This window comes from Budorcas taxicolor, chromosome 1, assembly GCF_023091745.1.
Source record: "Budorcas taxicolor isolate Tak-1 chromosome 1, Takin1.1, whole genome shotgun sequence".
Taxonomy (NCBI): domain Eukaryota; kingdom Metazoa; phylum Chordata; class Mammalia; order Artiodactyla; family Bovidae; genus Budorcas; species Budorcas taxicolor.
This window is the reverse complement of record NC_068910.1, coordinates 143,565,968-143,586,034: the sequence shown is the minus strand read 5'-3', so window position 1 is coordinate 143,586,034 and position 20,067 is coordinate 143,565,968. Positions and strand designations below refer to the sequence as shown.

The following is a 20,067-nucleotide window of genomic DNA, read 5'->3' as shown; positions in this document are numbered from 1 at the left end:
CAAGATTGTCCAGCCCTCTACTGCCCATTGACTGTCATTTTTTAGGCAATGAAACTAAGGTTCACAGCAGCCACTGGGTCCCATAGTTAGAAATTTGTCTCCAAACTCATCTTTTCTCTTTTTATTTATTGTAGTTCAGATTTTGCTATTAATTTTTTCTTGCCTAAACTGTATCTAATTGATCTCTCTCTTTCATTTTTGATATTATGATGAAGCTATTCCCCCACTTTCCCCCAAAGCTGAGGTATGAACACTGGGGTACCAGCATTCTCTTTCTTCATCATTCTGAGACATATTAGTGAAACAGAAGTGCCAGGAGCTGACTGGTGGCTTAGGAGGTACAGAGATCAGCCACTAAATTTGTGGGTTTCAAGCCTGGTGTCATTTCCAGTATGGTTTACCCAGCAAGCTCATAAGCTTGGGGAAGTTCAACAGCTAGTAAGATCCTCAGTTCAGTTCAGTTCAGTCTCTCAGTCGTGTCCAACTCTTTGCGACCCCATTAATTGCAGAATGCCAGGGCTCCCTGTCCATCACCAACTCCCGGAGCTCACTCAAACTCATGTCCATCGAGTCGGTGATGCCATCCAGCCATCTCATCCCCTGTCGCCCCTTCTCCTCCTGCCCCCAGTTCCTCCCAGCATCAGAGTCTTTTCCAATGAGTCAACTCTTCGCATGAGGTGGCCAAAGTTCTGGAGTTTCAGCTTTAGCATCATTCCTTCCAAAGAACACCCAGGGCTGATCTCCTTCAGAATGGACTGGCTGGAGATCCTAGAGATTCATAATTAACCTCCTTGTCCATTTCTACAGGTGAGATCATTGCGGAAACAGAGCGGAGGACCGAATCCAGTCACCTGATTCCAGTTCAGTGCTTTTGCCATTGTTCTACAGGGCATTCATCGGAGGGAAGACATTTTTCCTCAGCTGGTGAGTTCTGTGCAAAAAAGAGAACTTTTTCCTTTTATAATCAATATGCATATTTTAATGAAATTTAAAAATCAGTTTCCATTTAAATCCTGGGCACTGGTAACTAGGGTGGAAGAACTAAGAAGAACAAAAATATTCTTCTTTCTTTTCTTGAGTGGATTTTATTGATGATGGACAATGAATGCCAAGATATAATAATGCTAATAAAATGGACGGCGAAGCTAAGGCAGAACTCAGCCTTTGGAAGGTGGCAGGAAGAGAAATTGGAAGGAAATTTGGAGTAATTATGATTTTGGGTTGCCAGTAACTGCACTGCTTCCTTCTTTCCCCTTTAGTGTGGAGGGGAGCATTCTTGAAATTGAACCACGAGAAAGAGTCAGTGAACAGTGTTATGGGTGTTTGTGAGGAAAGGAAGTGGTAGTTTTAAGTGGCTGTCGCTCACCCCTGTGCAGGGGGCTTCTTCTGTGATCTTGTATTTTCACATGAACGCTTTGTGGTGGGAAAGGCTAAATTTCCTTAGACAAGGGTGTGTACTCCCTTGTCTCCACTCCTTGCATCTCCACGGGGATCTGAGTTTTAATCCTCAGATTAAACGGGAATGGTGAGCAGGTAAGGTAAACTTTCCCTTGTGTTTTGGAATTCCTCTGTGTTTATAGCAGGTAGAACATATTCTAGAGAAGAATCGATGTTGTGGGATATCCTGAGCTGTAGAAGAATCTGAGGAAAACAGCTGAGGGATTGTGGGCAAGACTTCTGTTTAGAATTCTAAATCTGTACTCTCATTCCCAGGGCCAGTCCCTAAACCTCTGGCTTTTTACTGAATAAATAGTATGTCTTGCCATGTTTATGGCTTAGTTTTTCAAAAGGGAGAGGATTCTATTGTGATCAGTAAAACCTAACTCCGTTTAAAAGTGAGGCTGAGTTTATAGTTACGTTTGGTCCCGCTTTCTTTTCTTAATCAGTGTATCTTAAAAGAACACCTGGCTGGCTTTCTTTGCGCCTATGGGTCTACATAAGATGAAAGGCTAGAAACCACTGCTTGGACTCTTCAACATTCATTTCAGTCTGTAACATTTCAAATATGGTCTGGAATGTTTCTCTCCAAGCAGACACTCTGAGCATCAGATGTAAATCTTTGTTCTCTGCTCCAGCGCCTGAGTTTTTCTTGTGCTTCAAATTCAGTTGTGATGAATATGAAGCCTTGTACTTGGGTTCAAACAAAAGTTCTAGTGTGTCATGGCAGAATGGGAGAGAGTGCATTACCAGGAGCGAGTTGCAAGAAACTCAGGAGGGTCTGTTGTCCATAAGCCAATTATGAGCCAACAGTGGTTTTGTCGCCCACAACACTGATGCAGCCTCAGACGGTGGTACAGAGAGGGCAGTTGGGTGGCTGACTAGCGGAAGCCGGCAAGTCCCGAGGTCGGGTGGCCCTCAGGCTCAGTGTGACAGGCCCGGGCTCTGCTTCTCTGACCTGCTCCTTGCTCTGCCGTCTTGTGTGTGCGTCAGCTTCATCCACAGGCTGTTTCCCCTCACGGTTGGGAACTGGCTGCCCGCTGTCACCTGGAAACTCATGGCAGCTAAATGGTGGAGAAGAGGTGGTCCCTCGAGAGAATATCTGGGTGCTGTTAGGATGCAGAGAGAGGACCAGCGTTTGCAGGTGGCCACGGACCTTATTTTACCCTCCTGTCAGAACTCTCCTAGGCTGGTGGACTTTAGTCCTTGCCTCCTCCTCTGAAACGGACACTGGCCAACTGGCCTCTTCACACCGTGGTGCTGAGAGGACCGGAAATGATGTCCCACTCTTACTGGAATGGATCCAGAAAAGGCAGGATGCACAGCACACATAACAGTGGCCTCTAAGAATATAAAACGTGGTCAGAAGAGGGACAGTATCTCCTGCGCATGCGTGTAGCCCAGAGGCTAGTGGGATCTCTGGCATCTGGTAGGTGCACGGTGCATTTTCACGGATAGAAAGACTAAATCTAAAGGTAGTGACTGTCCCTTTTCCTGAGGGTGTTCAGGCACCGGCTAGTTCTCTGTTGGAAAGCTTCAGGAATTCTAGCACAGATGCGGCTGAACTGCATGGCTTTATGAGAATGAAACAAATGACTGGACAGAAATAGGCTTTTGGGACTGGTATGGCTTAAGAAGTCTGTGAATACAGTGAGTGTGGTGGGGTGGGATAGCAGACAGCCTGTCAGTTATTAGATGTGCAAACCTAGAAAACAATATCCCTCCACCTTCGTTTCCCTGATTGGAGAATTAGAAATAATAATAATCATTTCCTGCTCACCTCTCATGTTTGTTTAGAGCATGTTTGTTGATAGATGCCAATCTGTTCGGGAAACTGTAAAGTGTGAGCCTTACATGATGGGTCATTGCAGTTGCTTTCTTCTTTTGCTTAAATACAAGGAGTATAAAGCAAAATAAGATAGTGACTATAAAGAAAATTACTGATCTTAAATATAAAGAAACATAACACAATGTAATGTGCAGGCCCCTGTACTCTTCCTGGTCCATCATATATATGCACAATGTGTGCCCTTCCTTCCCGCTCTGCAGCCCCAGCATCCCCAGGACTGGACGGGCAGTAATTTATCCCCAATCTTAGAAAGCAGCTAGATCTGGGACCTGGCTCATTGATGATGGTTGAAGTTGAGATGAAGTCGTACATCATGATTACTTTTTGTATTTGTTTTTGCTCTAGGCAGTGGGAGATGCAAGGAGGTAGATTTGAAGACTGAGGAAGTCTCAGTGCTTTGAGACATCCCCTAGAAGCTATAGTCTGCCCGTTTGGGACTTGCTTTGTTTGATTAGATAATCACACCTTCTGCTCTAGGCATGACTTACCCAGTGGGAGTCAGGAAGGAAATTATTTCCCTCTGTTGATACTAGCATACAGTTGATGATGGTAGCTAAGGGCTCTCAGTTTTAATATTTCCTCTTTGGTCCTCAGGAGAATCAGGTATTAGTCTCTGCCGGAAGCAAAGGATTGGTCACTTCCGTCAGAGGTGAAGGTCTTGGCTCCCTCCAGTCGGTTGGTGAAGTAGTTTCCGGCATATGTGAACATCTGCGTAGCCAGCTTTCATGTTAGTGCTTCAAAAGTTACAAAACGATTTGTTGAGTCTGAGCAGGGACTTGTCCAGCCTCCTGAGGTTCTGTGATTCTGTAACTCAGGAATGTGTTGTCAGAGGTATTTGCTATCTGTGAAAGTAGAAGGTGGAAGCTTTCTCTCTCTCTGTCTTGCTTCCTTCCTCCTAATTCCACATTCTTCTATTTCCTGACCTCAGCCCAGTGGATACACTTTTACTCTTTCTTGGGCAGAGCCCTAGTATGTCAGGGGTTCTCATGTTCTCTCTCAGTGGGCTACTGTGTTGTAGAAGGGGTCTGATGGCCAATGGATGGAGGGCCCCATGAGTCCTGGGTAGACTGCTGCCAAATATTTACTCCTGGTTCACAGAGCATGTGTTTGCTCTGTACCCTGATCTCAGTGCTTGTCTGGAAATCAGTGAAACTCAGAGTCTTTAGGACATCACAGTAAATTAGTTGTAGTCCTAACCTTGAGAAGCTCATAATCTAGTTGGAGAGAAAGACCTACATAAAAGTAAAATACACTTTAGAAAAATATTGTTTATAACACACGTTTATTGATCACCAGATATGTTTCCAGTCTCATGTTAGGTGCTTGGGAAATCAAGGTAAATAAGTTAACGACTCAGCTTTCAAGGGGCTTAGATGAAAGGATCGGGGAATGGAAGGAACTGGGAACGTTGGGGAAGGTTTCCAGAAGGAGGAGGTCTGTCTTCAGAACTTCTCCGTGAACCATGGAGCTGTCATCTGGGTCACTAGGTCTGGATGGGGTCTGAGGGTGGTGTGGCTGATAGCAGATAATGGCTGGGTAGGTGAGGAGTCTGACACCTTCCACAGGTGCTTCAGTCTCTGGCTCATTTTTCACCAGTCGACTGCTGTCAAATGCATCATGTTGGTTTTGAGCTGCACTGATATTATTTCCACGGTCATCTTTGGGTGATCGGAGCATGCCAGGTGTATGTTCCCAAGCTAGCAAGCATCTCTACATTCCAGGGGACAGCGGTGCCTTTCGAGAGTTCCTGATAGCAGATCTCTTCTGCTCTGTTGCCTAGCCTCAAGAAAAATGGTGGCATTGGTAAGAGGTTTTAAAATAATCCACCTCTGGACCTCTCAGATTGGGGTGCTATCTTCCTTATCTATTGCTACTTAACAAATTACCCCAAATTTAGCACTTTCAAACAAGAAACATTGATTATCTCACAGCTTCTGTGAGTCAGGAATCTGGGAACAGCTTAGATGGGTGCCTTCAGGTCTGCCCTGAGGTTGCAGTCTCATCTCAAGGCTCTGCCTGGGAGGACCCACCACCACACTCAGTCACATCATTGGCAGGATCCAGTTCCCTGTGGGTTATTGGCTTGGGAGCCTCAGTTCCTTCCTCTTCCCATAGGCAGTTCCCAACATGGCAACTGTCTTCCTTTAAGGCAGGTGAGCAGGACAGAATCCTTCCAATCTGCCACAGCCTTTTTGTTACCCAGTCCTGGAAGTGACACACCATATCCTCTGCCTCATTCTCCTTATTAGAAGCAAGTCACTACATCCAGCCCATGGTCAAGAGGAGGGACTGCAAAGGGGTCTGAAGAGCAGGAGGTGCAGCTACAGGGGGTCTCCTGGGGGGCTGCCTGTAACAGACACCCAAGCTTACTGCATGTGCTAAGATACATATACTCAGTGCACCTCTGTAGATCAATTTTATTTGAAGAATGTTTTGGAGGAGAACTCCATTTAAAATCTGAATATAAGCATTGATATATAATTGCACAGAGTGCAGAACTGGCATGAGTTGTCAGAGGAAGAACACAAGTTTTTAATTAATGCCCTGCTCCTATACCTCTGCATCTTTGCCTTCTTTAGCCGTTGGTGCTACTTTGGTGGAAATGGTTGCAAGTTCTTGATTGAGCTCTTTGTTGTGCAGATGAGATGCCAAGACCCAGAGACAGGACGTCCCTTCCAAGGAGCCAGGGCTAGCCATGGGAGGGACATCTAAGGCACCTCTGACTCTGGCCCAGTATGTCCCCTCCACCTCTCCACACAGTCTCTGCTCCAAATCAGTCCATACAACGTTTAGGTGTGCTTTCTCTGCTTTTTGCACCCTCTGTCCTGTTCCAGAAAGAAATTGGGGAAAATAGGTCAAAATTTGGAGGCTTGTTGTCTGTTTAGGTAAATTTCAGGGTCTGCATCTCCTGCTGAGTCACGCCATGTCCTGAAAAGTTGCATAAATCAGTATTACTTGGGTCAGACAGTGTGTCTCTGCAGTTATGAATAACATTTGTATTAAGAACAGTGAACCGATACACAGCATTGCTGTGAGACTGACAGGATCAGACAGAAAACCTCAGCCAATACTTTCTGTCTGGCAGAAAACCCTTTTCCAGAGCATCGGTCTCCTCCCCTCACCAAAATAGTCTTCTTATAAAACCAAGCTCAGCAGTAAATTTCATAGAAGTTGACAGGTTCCCTTAGAGCCCACCTTAGCATTCCTAAAAAATTAATAGAAATGTTGGTCAAGCTCATTAGTAGCCCTGCGGCCAAAATATGGAAGGCCATCTGTAGTCATTGAGACTGTCACTGCCCAGAGTGTCAGTACTTTTCCCCACTCCAGGATCCCTTTTGGCTTTCAATATTTTTTTTAATACTTTTGGTACTTTCAAAGTGTTTCTTATCAATTGTTTAATTTTCATTGCAAGTCCATAATAGGAAATAGTTTCAGTTCAGTTCAGTCGCTCAGTCGTGTCCAACTGTTTGCAACCCCATGAATTGCAGCAGGCCAGGCCTCCCTGTCCATCACCAACTCCCAGAGCTCACTCAGACTCACGTCCATCGAGTCCGTGATGCCATCCAGCCATCTCATCCTCGGTCGTCCCCTTCTCCTCCTGCCCTAAATCCCTCCCAGCATCAGGGTCTTTTCTGATGAGTCAACTCTTTGCATGAGGTGGCTAAAGTATTGGAGTTTCAGCTTTAGCATCAGTTCTTCCATTGAACACCCAGGACTGATCTCCTTTAGGATGGACTGGTTGGACCTCCTTGCAGTCCAAGGGACGCTCAAGAGTCTTCTACAACACCACAGTTCAAAAGCATTTACAGTGGGACAATTAGGTAAAGTGGAATTTGGAGTCAGGAGACTCTCGTGTATTAGTTGCATAATCTTACTTACATCATTCAATCATTTTCAAACTGCTTTCCATATCTGAAAATGATAGTGCTAGTAGCACCTGCCTTTTAGATTCGTCTGGGCTCACAAAGCAGCATGTGTGTTTAAAGTGCCAACTGTGTATGATATTTAGTGCATAGTTGGTGCACATTAAATGCTCCTTTCCAATCCCCTTAATAGTGTGTGACTGCTAGAAACTGCTCCAGTTCTTTTCTCTCTCAGGCCATCGTCTCAGTGTCCTTACTTTGTCTTGTCCTCTTAGCTTGGGTCAGACCTGTGGCATTTGCATATGTCACCCCAGCTTTCATCTTTTTCTGAATAACTAAAAGCTTTAACATTTATAATTTTGCTCAATGACTCCCAAGACATAAATACAGACATCGTAATATGTTCCATGTTTTCTGGTCTTTGGAAATATAGTCGTTTTGGGAACAAGCTATTTGTACATTGTGTTTCATGAGGATGGTCTATTGAGAAGCCAGTGTTGGTTTTCATGAAAAGATCGTTCAGTCCAGAGAATGCATCAGCTACCTCTTCCTTTGTAAATGGAAGCTTCTCTGGGACCTGCCCAGGGCTGACCCTCTCTAGTTCCTCTTTGGACTTCTTTAGGATGACATCACCTCCCCCTGCTTCAATGGCAAGTGGCTTGAGTTATATCAGTTATTAAAAATGATCTAATATTTTCCTTTTAAATCTAGGGCCCTGGCTCATTCTATGATTAAGCTGGTGATTTATTCATAATACGGTACGAGACGGCTGCAGCCACTCTATGATGTAATCTAAGAATGACATGAAAACAAAATAGGCTTTTACATAATGAAAGTGTTCCTGTAATACAGTTTAGGGCAAAGCTTTTTTTTTTTCCCATTGAGAATGGAGATGGATTCTTTTACTTTTCCTCTAATCCTTTCTTTGTTTTTCTGTTTGTAAGTCTTAAGGCCTTTAAGTCAATTAAAAAAAAAAACATCAGCATTGGAAACTCCACAAAGACTCTGGTTGACTCTTCTAATCTTGTCTTGTCTTCATCTTTGTTCTCCTCCCCTACTGCTCTTCGTGGCGTCTGTTTTGGCTCCAACTCTCTCAGAAGCCCATAGCCACCTCTCATCACACCATGGTCCTCCCCATTCCTTTGCTTATGCTGTGCTTGCTACAAGAAATGCTTTTCCAATCCTGAATTTTTTTTGGCTAAAGGCAAATAGAGCTTACTGGTTCTTACAGGTCTGCTCAAATGCCCCTCTTCCTCCAAGCCTTCTCTGAAGCTTCTGCCTCCTATCGGGAAACCCTTTCTTTATCTGTATTAATACAACAGCAAGCTCCCCATCCCCACTCCAAGGAGCACTGATAGAGTGTCAGAGTTAGAGGAGGACAAAGGACTCAGGAATATGGGGACGGGACCTTTGTAGTTCTGGTTCTTTTCCTGAGCCTGATACACAGGGAGGTCCTAGCCCATCTTTGAGCTCCAGTTTTCCTCATCTGAAGAATGAGTAGCTTGGATTTTATGTGGCCACATGGTGGATTTGTAGTGGCTATTTGAGGTGCTATGTGGAGAAGGATTCTGAAGTTGTATCTGACGATGATCATTTAGCAGTGTCTGCCATGACTGAGGATGGGGAAGGGCATGGCGAGGTGCACAAGAGATTGCTGGGCGATTTTTGGACTGGATGATTTAGAGCTCTCTTTTTCCTTTACCTTCTGAGATGCTTTGATTTGTTGACTTTAAGTGTCTCACCAAGGTCACACAAGCAATCCAGTTCTCAGGTGTAGAGATGGCTAAAAACTGCATTCTAATGCAGGCTGGTCAGCTGGGACCAACAAGACTAGGGGGCCATGGTTTACCAGAGGTACAAGACTCCCCAGATTCTGAATGCCCTTGGGGTGGAGTGAGGTCAGATGCTTCAGCTTTCTAATTTATGTTAAAGATAGCATTTCAAGGTCAAGGTGGTAAAGTTAGGGTACTCTGCCAGGGTCTTCCTGGGTCAGGGCTCACAGAGTTACTTACCCATGTTCTTTTGGATCCCCTGTGCCCCTCTCCCCAACCCCAGACAAAATGCTCAGCTCTCCAAAGAATGCTAAATTGCTTGAGCAGTAGGTCAGCTCCAAAAAAAGAAAAAGAAAAAGAAAAAAAATGTCCTGGAACAGTGAGAGATGGAGGGAAGGGAAGGGTAAGATGGCTGATGGCACCAGAAATCAGAGTCTTTGAGGGATGAAACAAAGAACAGGAGATGGTTAGTGTGGAGAAGAGAGAAAGGGGTGGAGGAGGGAGCAGAGGGGACTCTGCCCCAGAAGGGAATACAAACACCCTCTTTGTGACCCCAGAAGGAGTTCTGGGAGCATTGGGTGGAAGTAACACAAAGACAGTGTGAGTGAGTGTGTTTTAGTATTAACAGCAGACTGCAGTGGCATGGGCTGTTTCTGGGTTATGGGTTTCCTATCTCTGAGGGTATTTAGATAGAAGCTGATACCGATGGGTCCTCTCAGGGGAAGTAAGATGTTAGACTGGATACCCTTTAAGGTCGTCCTGGAGTTTTCTGAAGAGATGTTTTGTGTGCATTTGTGTGCAACTTAAAGAATTTCCATTTTAAAGTGAAGACTTTATGGAGGAAAGTGATTCTTCTTTTCTCCATGGTCTTGGCACACAGAAATGCTGACTTATCTTGGGCAATCTTTTGTTTCACTTAGCATTATTGATGAAGGAAAGGAGGCTAACTGAAGATGTCTTAGTACTTGCTTGTGCTGAATGTATTTTTGAGGATGATTTCTGTGCTTTCTTTTAAGATACTTCCAGAGAATTCAGCTCTGTTGGTCTCCTTCAGCCTGTTCCCCGCCCACTCCCCGCTCCAGTGTCAAGAGCTTGCTTTTTCGGTGTTATCTGAGTGCTTTGTTTATACCTTCAGTGGAGCATTCATGTCACTTTGCTCTGCTATATAAACAAATTTCCAGTCTTCCTTCTCCACTAGGTTGTAGAAGCCTCCTAAGAGCATAGATCTTGTCTTTTTCCATAACAGCACTCATGGTGCCCAGAGTAGTGATTTGCAGATTATTGTGATGACTCATGAACATAACAGCTGGGTGTTTAGCACCTACTATGCGCTAGACTGTTCCAGGTGCAGGGAATAGAACCGTGAACCAAATCAGACAAACCTGTTTGAATGGAACCAGACAACCATCAATGAGTACATAGATAATATTTAGGTTGTGATCTGTTTTCAGAAGGAAAATAAGGCAGCTTAAGGGCACAGAGGGTGGCCATGACACAGATTTAAATTCACTGATCTAAGAAGGTCTTACTGATACGAGTGCACAGGAGCAAGGCCTGAAGGCTATGAGTTAGTAAGCTGGAGACCAGAGGGGGAAGAGTGTTTCAAGCCTAAAGAAAGCAGTTGCCAAGGCCCTGAGGCTGACAAGTGAGGCCAGTGTGACTGGAGTAGAATGATCCAGGTGAAGAGTACAGGAGAGGGGGTCACCCATTCTCATAAAGATAGATGCAACAACAAATATTTATTAGGAACATATCGAAGATGCTCAGAAAAAAAGATTGCCTTTGTGGTTTAAAGAATCCACAGAAATCTAAGCAAAGGATGGCAAAACTTATTTCTGGTTTTCAGCTGTAAGATACAGGGACAGTGACTGGAGAACCAGGACCCTATGGGGCGGGGGTAGGAGGGCCAGCTCAGAACAAGTCCATTTGCGGAGGGCACGGTTTCCCTCCTGTCGCTCTCCATGGTGGAGGACCTGCCTTTCCGAGTCTGCTCCTGCGTCAGGCGCACCTGCAGGGAGGCTGGGGCCCCGGGTGCAGATGGGCAATTGCATGCCTAATCACCCATTCAGGCACCCACTTATTTGTTTTCCACATGCAAATATGGGTTTTCTGCAGATGGATTTAATATATTTGTTGCTTCCCCATTTTATTTAAAACAAAACAAACGACCAACCATGTCAGTTGAGGGCAACAAATAGAAACATGAGTATTATACGGTCTTTGCTATTCGTGCTGATTACATGGCTGAGAGGAATCCTAGGCAAATCAGTCTTTTCTGTGTTCGATTTTATTTTTACTTTATAGTGCCCCTGCTTACTCTCATTATCGTTTAATTTTTTTTTAAAAGAGAGATGTGGTATTATTTATTCTAAATTATTTTTTCAATTTTTCAGGCTCCATATTATTTCTGTGTGATTTCCACTTTCACCTTTTTAGTTTCTGAACTTCTGACCCATTGTTAAAAAAAATAAAAAAGGCATCATGGAGACTCCAAAGGCCATTGGCAGGTGGTGCCTGCAACTTCTTTAGCTTGGAAATAAACAAACAAACACAAATTAGAAGTATTTGCTCCTATTGATGCGCTATTATTACTTATTGTGCAAGATCATGCAAAGAGTTATCTCCATTTACCTGGGAGCCCCAGGTCAACACCAATACCAGAGACAGGGCTTTGGAGGGCGTTTGCTTTGATGGCTAATGAAATTTCATAGCTCTAGGGAAGGATGTCAGAATTGATAGAGACTTTGGCATTCATTTTATTCCAAATGCCTCACTTTACAGTTAGAGAAACTGAGGCCCAGAGACGTAGAATGACTTGTTGAAGGTGTCAGAGAGTAAAGGGTAGAGATCGGACTGGAGTCCCGGCAGGTGGCTGCCTCTGTGGCCGGGGAATGAAGAGACTGCTGGAGCCCCTCTGAGGATCTCATCTCAAGGTGAGGTCTGTGTGTAAATGGGGTTCATGTGCCCCATGTTTGTGTCTCTTATAAAGTAGCTAAAAAATCCTTTTGGTGTCAGATCTTAAGCAGAGAAACAGTGATGGGGATTGTGGAGGAACTGCTTGTAGCTTGCCTAAATAACAAGATTGTGGACTGGATAAGAGGGATCTTGGGGTGAGCTTGTGTGTATGTGAGAAAGAGAGAGGAGATGAACACACTCAGAGGGAGAGGGTAGACCACTTGGCAGTAGCAGTGAGGCACAGGATTTGTGAGACAGAGGAAGTCTGAGCTTACTGAATTGAGCTGCTTTATTTTGTAGGAAATGAGACACTGATATCCAGTGTGACTGAGAGCCTTGCTCCCAATTATTTAACTTGAACTGAGTAGTTAGAGTATCAAACCAGTGATATCCTCTGAGAGACACTTTTACTTGGAAAATACCAGTCACCACTATCAAGTTGTATTTATTGGTTAGCCAGGAGTGCTGCTCATGTGAGAGGAAGCATCTGCCGTCTTGGGGGTTCTTTTCTCAGACATGATTTTGGCAGGAGATGATTGTCAAGGTCTGTGCGAGCTGCATGCTGAGGTCTTCTCTTTTCTTGCCGACATGACAGACACCTAACCAGACATCAGATGAATACTTAACTGACCTCCCCAGTGGCCAGCTTCCAAATGATCCCCTGAAAAACTTAGGTTTGGAGATGAAGGCTAGTTAAATAACATTAGGTGGATCCTTTATTCTTTTCACTTTAACATTCAAGTTAAATGTTAAGATGCTGGATTACCGGGGATGTATGCAAAGTCCAAGGTGATATTTTTGGAGGTGGCTTAAGAGCAGAAAGGTCCATATGTATGAAAAGGGCAAACTTGTCAGGAACGTGCTGAGGGCGAGTCCATGGGTAGTGGCTGCAGGAATGATACATGGTTCTGGGGACAGCCTTGACCCTGAAGGCGTCCAGAAGCCGAGCATGGTGAGTGAGGGAAGGACTGCTGGTATACGAATGCATTCAGCCTGCTGTGTCTGCTCTGTGCAGGGGCCCTCTCTGCAGCTGTCTGCCCTGAAGTACTTGCTGTCTTATTCCCCTGCTGATGCTGCGTGGCTTGATATAAATGCTTCCCACCACGTGCTGGACGATCCCAGACACCACCCGCAGCCTCTGTGTCCGTGTCAGACACAGCGTGTTGCGGGTTGAAGTGACTCCATCCCTATTCCTGTGCCTTTCTCTCCCCTCCGCACCACTGTGCCCACCCCCCTCCCCCTTCAAACAAATCCTAATTGTTTGACAGCTCCTGTATGCTGATTTGTTTGCATTTTGTCACTGATTTGTTTCCTGTTCATGTCTGAAACGAATTCATTTAATGTGAGACCACGTTATAATATACTTGAATTCTCTTTGGCTATATGATTTCTTTTTCCTTTTACTTAAAGAAGGTATGTTTCCTTCTCTCTTTTGGATGTCTAGCTTTCTCGTCTACACAGACAATCTATTTTTGAAGACTCTTCAGGGAGTTGCTGACTTTGTTAGAATTACTAGTGTAGAAGGCATTTGGATGACAGAATCCCACAGTTAACTTGCTTTTCTAAAAACAATTTATTTTCCCTTTAGCTTCAAGGAGTAGCAGTGGGGAATGGGACGTTCTGAAAAGAAGAAAAATGTGCCAAATGAGTCGCAGATTTCCAGTGAGGCACATGGAAAAAAGGTTTTGATTTCAGTGACCTCTCTGCTCGTTGGAAAACTCTGGGCTGGTGGCTTTCATGATTCCCAGGCTGAGCACTCTTGGGTTGCACTGAGTGATGTGGGGAAATCTCAGGGTGGAGGGTGCTCTTGTTTTGGGCTCAGGGGTGTTATAGAGACATGCTGTCCTTTGGCATTAAGATCCATCATTTCTTCCAGTTGGGTCATGTCTAAGGGTGAGTTCCGCTACATCCACATCCCCAACTGCTCGGAGCACAGAAGAAGCGGAGAGCATTTGGGGAGTCAGCCTTAACGTGGGTTATGTCTGAGCATGGCCACTGGCCAAACTCTGTGATGCTTACTGATTTTGCTCAACCAGCTTCTTGAGTCTAGACACAGGCCTGCATCTTATGTACCCTGCCCACCCGCTTTGGTATTGTCTCTGATTTGTTTTGCATTTGGGTCTATTTGGTGTGTATTTTTAACAGCACACTGAGTAAGAGGATGGGTGAGCTGAGCTCTGACTCCGGCTCTGCCGCAACCACCTGTGGAACTACCCTCAAAATTTTCATTTATTCAAGAAATATTCAAATAAGCACTTTTTACACATCATGTACCTGAGACACAAAAATGTGTAAGACACGGTTCTTTCCTTGGCTGCTTACAGTCGGGGCTGGGGTGGGCAGGGGTGCGGTAGAGGACCAAGTATATAAATAGCTCACTGAGTGGCTTCTCCTTTCTGGGTCTCCCTTTTACACGTGGAAGAGTCAGAGCTGAGCTAGGTGTTGGCCACGTTCCTTCTGAGATTCACCTGTGGTCATTTGTATAGAACTCATCAAACATCCAATAATCGCTTATCTAACTAAAAATTGGCAAACGTTTCCCTTTACCCTCCAGTTAATCAGGGGCGGGGTGATGTTGAGAATAAGTGAGGCAATATCTACAAAATGCTTTAATAAGCAAGTTGGAAAAAGACACGCTATAAGTTTGAAGCATTATTATTAACAGAAAAATGAAAACAAGGGCTGATGTTTTTAGAGAGAGAACAGATGGTTCCTTTGTTTAGAATTTGAGTATAAAGGAGAGAGAAAAAGAGATACTTGCCATATTGTTTAGGCCCTGAATGTGAGTGACTTTAAAATGCCAAAACAATCTGGTGAGGAAAGTCCTATGGATTCAAAATAGCTCCTACACTGATCAAACTATAATTAATTTCACAAACAAATGACAGTAAGAAAAGTCCTAATAAGAAATGCCACGGTGACAATTGACAGAACCTAACAAAAACTCCCATTTTTGCATTAACTCTACAAACTTAACTTTTCCTGTGTTCAAGACTTATACCACAGAGCAGAACAAATTAGTGGGAACTGATTTAAAACTGTGTTTCTTTCAAAAAAGTCATCCCCGCCCCCCAAGTTATTTCAGTTTCCCATGACTCATAAAGGAAATCTTCAGGATTCACAAGAAATTGGCAGTCCTCTCCCACCTTTGCTGTTGGAGGCTGCTAGAAAAACTGTGCTTTGGGGGCAGTTTAAATCTCAGAGGACATGGGCTGGAATTGCAGAAGGCAGGGTCTGGAGAGGCTTTTCGAGAAACTTGTGGACAAAATGTTGTGAAATGGTTTCTTTTCCTCTTCCTTCGTTTCTGAATTTCTTATTATCTGTCTTTGCAATGCACAGTTAATTAATGTATGCTTTTGGTATGATCCTTGCACTCTTGTTTCCTGTTACTCTTTTTTTTTTTGCTTTACAATATTGTATTGGTTTTGCCATACATCAACATGAATCCCCCACAGGTATACATGTGTTCCCCATCCTGAACCCCCCTCCCTCCTCCCTCCCTATACCATCCCTCTGGGTCGTCCCAGTGCACCAGCCCCAAGCATCCAGTGTCAGGCATCGAACCTGGACTGGCGATTTGTTTCATATATGATATTATACATGTTTCAATGCCATTCTCCCATATCATCCCACCCTCTCCCTCTCCCACAGAGTCCAGAGCCTGTTCTATACATCTGTGTCTCTTTTGCTGTCTCGCATACAGGGTTATCGTTACCATCTTTCTAAATTCCATATATATGCGTTAGTATACTGTATTGGTGTTTTTCTTTCAGGCTTACTTCACTCTGTATAATAGGCTCCAGTTTCATCCACCTCATTAGAACTGATTCAAATGTATTCTTTTTAATGGCTGAGTAATACTCCATTGTGTATATGTACCACAGCTTTCTTATCCATTCATCTGCTGATGGACATCTAGGTTGCTTCCATGTCCTGGCTATTATAAACAGTGCTGCAATGAACATTGGGATACATGTGTCTCTTTCAATTTTGGTTTCCTTGGTGTGTATGCCCAGCAGTGGGACTGCTGGGTCATAAGGCAGTTCTATTTCCAGTTTTTTAAGGAATCTCCACACTGTTCTCCATAGTGGCTGTACTAGTTTGCATTCCCACCAACAGTGTAAGAGGATTCCCTTTGCTCCACACCCTCTCCAGCAGTTATTGTTGGTAGACTTTTGGATCGCAGCCATTCTGACTGGCGTGAAATGGTACCTCATTGTGGTTTTGATTTGCATTTCTCTGATAATGAGTGATGTTGAGCATCCTTTCATGTGTTTGTTAGCCATCTGTATGTCTTCTTTGGAGAAATGTGTATTTAGTTCTTTGGCCCATTTTTTGATTGGGTCATTTATTTTTTCTGGGATTGAGCTGCAGGAGTTGCTTGTATATTTTTGAGATTAGTTGTTTGTCAGTTGCTTCATTTGCTATTATTTTCTCCCTTTCAGAAGGCTGTCTTTTCACCTTGCTTATAGTTTCCTTTGTTGTGCAGAAGCTTTTGAGTTTAATTAGGTCCTATTTGTTTCTTTTTGCTTTTATTTCCAGTATTCTGGGAGGTGGGTCATAGAGGATCCTGCTGTGATTTATGTCGGAGAGTGTTTGCCTATGCTCTCCTCTAGGAGTTTTACAGTTTCTGGTCTTACGTTTAGATCTTTAATCCATTTTGAGTTTATTTTTGTGTGTGGTGTTAGAAAGTGTTCTAGTTTCATTCTTTTACAAGTGGTTGACCAGTTTTCCCAGCACCACTTGTTAAAGAGATTGTCTTTAATCCATTGTATATTCTTGCCTCCTTTTTCAAAGATAAGGTGTCCATAGGTGTGTGGATTTATCTCTGGGCTTTCTATTTTGTTCCATTGATCTATATTTCTGTCTTTGTGCCAGTACCATACTGTCTTGATGGCTGTGGCTTTGTAGTAGAGATTGAAGTCAGGCAGGTTGATTCCTCCAGTTCCATTCTTTCTCAAGATTGCTTTGGGTATTCGAGGTTTTTTGTATTCCCATACAAATTGTGAAATTATTTGTTCTAGCTCTGTGAAAAATACTTCCTGTCACTCTTGAGCTGACAAAAAAGTGGGCCACGAGAATGAGGTCTTGGGCTATCAAGCCTTTCACCTCCTCTTAGGACGCAGCCTGTGTGCTAATGCCTCCCATACAACGAAGATAAAATAAATTTGATAATCAAATAGTAAAGCTTGTTTCCTTCTCCAACCCTCACATTTTTTTATAGGTCAGAAAAACTCTGCTTTTGCCTGTGCCCTGCTTAATTAAAAAAAAATCAAATCATGGTAAATATATCAAGCTACTCTTACTGTTTTCCTTTGTCCATGAAATCATAGTGTGTTAGGGAAACAGAAAGATTTCCATTTCTTGACTGTAATTGTAGAAATATATATTCAGAATTTTCCATTTATTGGCCAATACCATAGGATATTTCTCTTTAAAGGAGAAATGACTGAGATACAACTTGCGTGTTGTATCTGCTTCTTAATCGTTTAGTCATCTGAGTAAGATTCTTTATCCCTTGTCATTTCTTGATCTCTAAAATGAGATTCAGAAGATCTCCATGACTTTTTTTCCCCCCATTTACGTACAATTCATGGTACCTAAGAGTTTGGGGAACAGATATTTCTAGGCATCTACTCATTTTTCTGACCTTTACGTGGAATGATGACCCATAAACGCATGTAATCATTAGCCTCAGTAACTTATAGGTGCCTCAGAAGCAAACACCCTGCATTTCCTTGCACTAATTTGTTTGTGATTAACATTCTCTGCCCATGCTTATATTCTGAAATGTAATTATCGGGTCTTCTTTCCCTCTTGCACTGAATATCTTGCTCAGAGTTACTAATCCATTGCATGCATGCATGCAAAGTTGCTTCAGTCATGTCTGAATCTTTGTGACCCCATGGACTGCAGCCCACTAGGCTCCTCGGTCCATGGGATTCTCCAGGCAAGAATACTGCAGTGGGTTGCCATGCCCTTCTCCAGGGCATCTTCCCGACCCAGGGATCAAACCCTAGTCCCTTGGGTCTCCTGCATTGATGAACAGGTTCTTTACCACTAGCGCCACCTTGAAAGCCTGACTAATCCATCAGGTTACAGCAAACAACAATTTATTGACATCCGAGGCTTTTCTTTCATTTTATGACCTCAGATGAGAGGTTTTGAGTCTCAGCTTCCTTTGCTAGAGGTTAGTGGACAAGGCCTGGCGAGGGGACTCTGGTTGTCTTGTCACCTGGATGAGCTAGAATAAGAGCTATAGTTATCCTATATGTAAGGGCTGGACTTTCTGACCTTCAGAAATCAGAGACGCATGTCAGTGTGGAGTGTGAGGACCTGAGTGTGACTAAACTCAAGTCACTTGATCTTTCTGAGCTTCACTTGACCTATCTGTGAAATGGGATAATGACATCTTTTCTGCGTGAAAGTGGGGGGCTTTCCAGGGAACTTCTAGAAAGACGCTGATCTATGATCCTGTGATCAAGTACCCTGACCAAGGTTCTAGTTTCCAGGGACTTGAGGGCGGGAAAAACAAAACAAAACAAAACAGTGGAGGATATTTTTAGAGGCGTAGACAGTTTATAGCCTCTTTGTTGAGAGAGCAATGCCTTTGAAAAGTTAAGGAACCCTTTTACATGTAAGGAAATCGATAAAACCTGATACTCATATATGCAAAACACCTTAAAATCGATCATCTTTTCCCCCTCTAGTCTGGTGGAAATGGCTTGTCATTTTCACCATTTTATTTTTACGGGAACTGAACCAGGGAGAGAAATAATAGAATGCTGTCAGGGTCCATCTGAGGATCCTATAAGGCAGGAAGGAGATGACTGAAGCTTTTCCTAGAGCTTAACAGCTACAGAGGAGTTTGCAGTCTTCCATTCCAGTGGTTTGCAAGCCCACCTACCCTATTAAAACCTCTGGAGGAATTAAGAAAAAGATGCCCTGTCCCTAAGTTGCTCACCTCAATTAGAGTGTGTGAGCTTTGGTCTTATTTTAGAGCTCTTGGGAGACCCACTGGTGTAGTCTTGATCTTTGACCTGTGTCTTTGGTGGTATCGTGGTAATAACCCCTCTCCATGGGCCATATTCTGGGCGGTTGTGACCTTGACACCTAAGTGAAATGGCTAGATAACCCAGAATTTCACCCAAACTACATGAAACCACTGGAAACTCTGATGAGAAGGCTCATAAGTTCTGTGAGGCCTTGAAATAAAGGGAGAGAAGGGGTTAACATTTTTCGTGGTATGTGCCTTCTTTTATGCTTCTGAGAACGTTTAAAATGATAGCAAGGAATATATTTCATTGCTTTAATTGTTCAAGGTCTTTTTAAAGTGTGTGCAATAAAATACCATTTAAGCTAACTGACCTTTATATTTTAATGCTTTTGGAAAGGAACAATACCTAGTATTCAGCTGCAGTATAATTTTTGATTATTTATATATATATGTATATATATATATATATTTTTTTTTTCTTTTTTTCCAGCCTGCTTAGGCTGTTTCAGAATCAAAGAGCTGAGAGTTCTGTTGCCTTCCCAGATATTTTACCTGTTTCTGTTTAAACATCAACTTCTGTTTGTTTGATGGTTCTTGACCTCATAATGTCTAACCTTTGTATCTTTTTTTTTTTCCCCTCTCAAACTTATCCAGGAAGGAAACTTCAAGGCCTGATTCACTATTTTTTCCTCTTGCTGGGAAGTTCAGGTGTGTAGTGGAAAGTAGCGCATGTGGGCTAATCTATGTTTGGACCAAAAGAGTGCTTCTTGCCCCCCGCCACCCCCAAGCTTGTGCATTTGGTGATAGTTAATCTCAAAGGCTTTCCCTGCAGAGCTTCCCTGGTGGCTCAGATGGTAAAGCATCTGCCTGCAATGCAGGAGACCCGGGTTCACTCCCTGGGTTGGAAAGATCTCCTGGAGAAGGAAATGGCAACCCACTCCAATATTCTTGCCTGGAGAATCCCACGGACGGAGGAGCCTGGTAGGCTACAGTCCATGGGGTTGCAAAGAGCCGGGCACGACTGAGCGACTTCACTTTACTTTCAACCTCAACGGCCAGTGCTGATAGATTAAAAAAAATTGGTACTAGCTATTATCATGTTAGATATAGCTCATCTTCCAACTCTAAACTTGTTCTTTCTAGAAGGAAAATAGTACTCAGATTGCAAATGTGGTGAACTGGAATTTCAGAGGC

The 20,067-nt window shown here is 43.5% G+C and overlaps 1 protein-coding gene across 1 annotated transcript in view; it reads left to right on the top strand.

The window, feature by feature from the left end:
- The first annotated feature begins 806 nt into the window (after positions 1–806).
- LPP (LIM domain containing preferred translocation partner in lipoma) overlaps positions 807–20,067 on the top strand; it is a 664,090-nt gene continuing 644,829 nt past the window's right edge. Inside the window, exon 1 of the mRNA XM_052641648.1 lies at positions 807–924. The gene's annotated coding sequence lies outside the window, so the exon portion shown is untranslated. The remainder of the gene's footprint in view (positions 925–20,067) is intronic.